This window comes from Oncorhynchus keta, chromosome 19 (assembly GCF_023373465.1).
Source record: "Oncorhynchus keta strain PuntledgeMale-10-30-2019 chromosome 19, Oket_V2, whole genome shotgun sequence".
Classification (NCBI taxonomy): domain Eukaryota; kingdom Metazoa; phylum Chordata; class Actinopteri; order Salmoniformes; family Salmonidae; genus Oncorhynchus; species Oncorhynchus keta.
The window spans coordinates 70,205,350-70,209,010 of NC_068439.1; positions in this window are offsets into that span (position 1 = coordinate 70,205,350).

Below are 3,661 nucleotides of genomic sequence, written 5' to 3' on the forward strand. Positions count from 1 at the left end.
TAGCACTGTGATGAAGTGCCTTAGACCGCTGCGCTACTCGGAAGACCCTATATACTGAAAATATCCAAAATACATCATCTATACAGCTAAAAACAACAATGCGATGTCAAAAAAATCTGACATCGAGGCTAAAGAAAGGGTGTGCTTTATCAATTTACCTGATTTGCTAAATGTTACTTTGAACAAAATCAAGACGTTAATATTCTTTTAATGCTTTTTGTATAAAAAAATCTTGAGCAAATTCTGAATGGGTGATTAGTTGTGAATACATTGTACATCCAAGTAGTTCTCATAGAGCCTCATAGAGCCATGACTACATAGAGCCATGACTACATATAGCCATGACTACATAGAGCCATGACTACATAGAGCCATGACTACATAGAGCCATGACTACATAGAGCCATGACTACATAGAGCCATGACTACATAGAGCCATGACTACATAGAGCCATGACTACATAGAGCCATGACTACATAGAGCCATAACTACATAGAGCCATAACTACATAGAGCCATAACTACATAGAGCCATGACTACATAGAGCCATGACTACATAAAGCCATGACTACATAAAGCCATGACTACATAGAGCACACACACACACACACACACACACACACACACACACACACACACACACACACACACACACACACACACACACACACACACACACACACACACACACACACACACACACGATAACGTATGCACTATACACACATGTACATATAGATTTTGTACTGTAGATACGGTATGTGGTTGTCGTGAAGTAGGGGCCCGAGGGCACAGAGTGTGTTATGAAATATGTGAATGTATTGTAATGCTTTTAAAATTGTATAAACTGCCTTAATTTTTTTCTACCCCAGGAAAAGTAGCTGCTGCCTTGGCAGGAACTAATGGGGATCCATAATAAATACAAATACAAATGCCATGCAGTAGTGTGTTCAGGTAAGAGACAGTTTATGAAAAATGAAAATTATAAGTGAAACTGTCAAGTCAGGCTGTTCCTCTATCCTGATCACTGTAAGTGTTCAAGTTCCAACATTATCTTGGTTAGCTAAATCAACCCTAGCTATCTGGTACAGGGCATTAGTCTGCCCAGACTCTGCGGTAGCAATCCACAATAATGCCCTGGACCAGAGCTATATCAACACTAGTGCTCAATGACAGCTGAAGACCATCATGACGGCTCTATGTGATGAGTATCCACATCCAAGTTGCCCAAATGATCTCACTGTATTTTGGATAAGGACAAATTAGTATGGGGCACTCAATATATTTGGTGTACACGGAGTAGGGTGTTATGATTTGTGTTCTTTGGCTGTGCTGATTATAGATTTGGTAATCAGCCATCTCTCTCTGGTAGTAATTGAGCCTGAGGACGATGGTTATACATTTGGTTACACATTGTGCATTTGACATCAACCTGTAAATTAAAGATGAACATCCTGTCCTCATTCAACAAATGACAAGTATTACTTTTGGATGTTCAGTCACTCCTAACAACAGAGAAGGCTGATGTCTTGTATAATACATAAACACAACAAGCTGTTCATACAACGATCAGATTTAGAGTTGGAATAAAGAGCAGCAATCTTCAGTTTCCATAACTGTGTCCCAAATGGCACCCTATTCAATATATAGTGCATTACTTTTGAACAGAGCCCTAGCGCCATTTTTTCAAATTGACAGTGTTCTGTGTTCTTTCGGCCGAAAACCTTCAAGGTATGTTGAGCCTTTGAAGTTGGACTTTATTGTGAATGCCCTGCCTTTAAAGTAGTATTAAATAAGGAATAAGTCTGCAGTTGTTTTGACTGTGGACAACATTATGAGGTTCGACATAAGAGAAGGTTGGAGTTTTACAGTACAATATTGAACAGCTTGAAAAAACCAACATAGAGCACAATCTAGTGATGATTCTAAACAAAATACATTCACAAACAAATATATTTAGATCTTGGAACGTATACTCCTGCAAGACATTCACACAGACCTAGATAAGACATTCATATCTGATTTAGAGCACTTCTTCTTTTATAATGATACACTACCTGACCAAAAGTATTTGGACAACTGCTTATCTAACATCTCATTCCAAAATCATGAGCATTAATATGGAGTTGATGATCCCCTCTTTGTTGTTTTAACAGCCTCCACTCTTCTGGGAAGGCTTTCCACTAGACGTCGGAACATTGCTGCTGGGATTTGCTTCCATTCAGCCACAAGAGCATTAGTGAGGTCGGGCACTGATGTTGGGCGATTAGGCCTGGCTCGCAGTCAGCATTCCTATTCCTCCCAAAGGTGTTCGATGGGGTTGATGTCAAGGCTCTGTGCAGGCCAGTCAAGTTCTCCCACAACAATCTCCACAAATCATTTTTGTATGGACCTCGCTTTGTGCACAGGGGCATTGTCTTGCTGAAATAGGAAAGGGCCTTCCCCAAACTGTTGCCATAAAGTTGTAAGTACAGAATCGCCTAGAATGTCATTGTGTGCTGTAACATTAATATTTTCCATCTAGCCCTAACCATGAAAAACTGCCCCAGATCATTATTCCTCCTCCACCAAACTTTATAGTTGGCACTATGCATTGAGGCAGGTAGCGTTCTCCTGGCATCCGACCAAACACAGATACGTCCATCGGACTGCCAGATGGTGAAGTGTGATTCATCACTCCAAAGAACACATTTCCATTGCTCCGGAGTCCAATGGCAGTGAGCTTTACACCACTTTAGCCGACGCTTGGCATTGCACATGGTGATCTTAGGCTTGTGTGCATCTGCTCGGCCATGGAAACCCATTTCATGAACCTCCCGACGAACAGTTATTGTGCTGATGTTGCTTTCAGAGGCAGTTAGGAACTCGGTAGTGAGTGTTGCAACCGAGGACAGACGATTTTTCCGCACTACTTGCTTAACTACTTGGGGGTCACGTTCTGTGAGCTTGTGTGGCTTACCACTTTGGGCTGAGCCGTTGTTGCTCCTAGACGTTTCCACTTTACAATAACAGCACTTACAGTTGACCAGGGCAGCCTTAGCAGAAATTTGATGAACTGTTGTAAATTTGTTGGAAAGGTGGCATCCTATGACGGTGATATGTTGAGTCACTGAGCTCTTCACTAAGTCCATTCTACTGCCAATGTTCGTCTATGGACATTGCATGGCTGTGTGCTCGATTTTATACACCCGTCATCAACGCATGTGGCTGAAATAGCCTAATCCATTCATTTGAAGGGGTGTCCACATACTTTGTATATATAGTGTATATACAATAACCAGCCTGACCAAAGACATAGCACAAGCTTTATAAGGAAAACTGATCCTCCTGTTTTTAATAGGTTTAAGATGAACTCACCTCATCATTTGCCAGTCCAGCTGAATGAAGCAAACATACATCTGCTCTTGCAGTGCTCGTGATAGAGATCATAGGAGTCAGTTGGCCTGAAAGCAGGAGTGTGACAGAGGACCAGCTGGTCCAGGGGGAGGAAACACACAACATCAATAGCAAGTCAAAAAGCAACATACTATGGACTCGTTGTAAAATACACATTTTATTTGCACATGGCAATAGGAGGTTTGCCGTGCCTGGATGGAGAAAAATGCTCTTTAAAAAAAAGGAAGAACAGATAATAATGTCATCCATTGATTGACTTCGCTT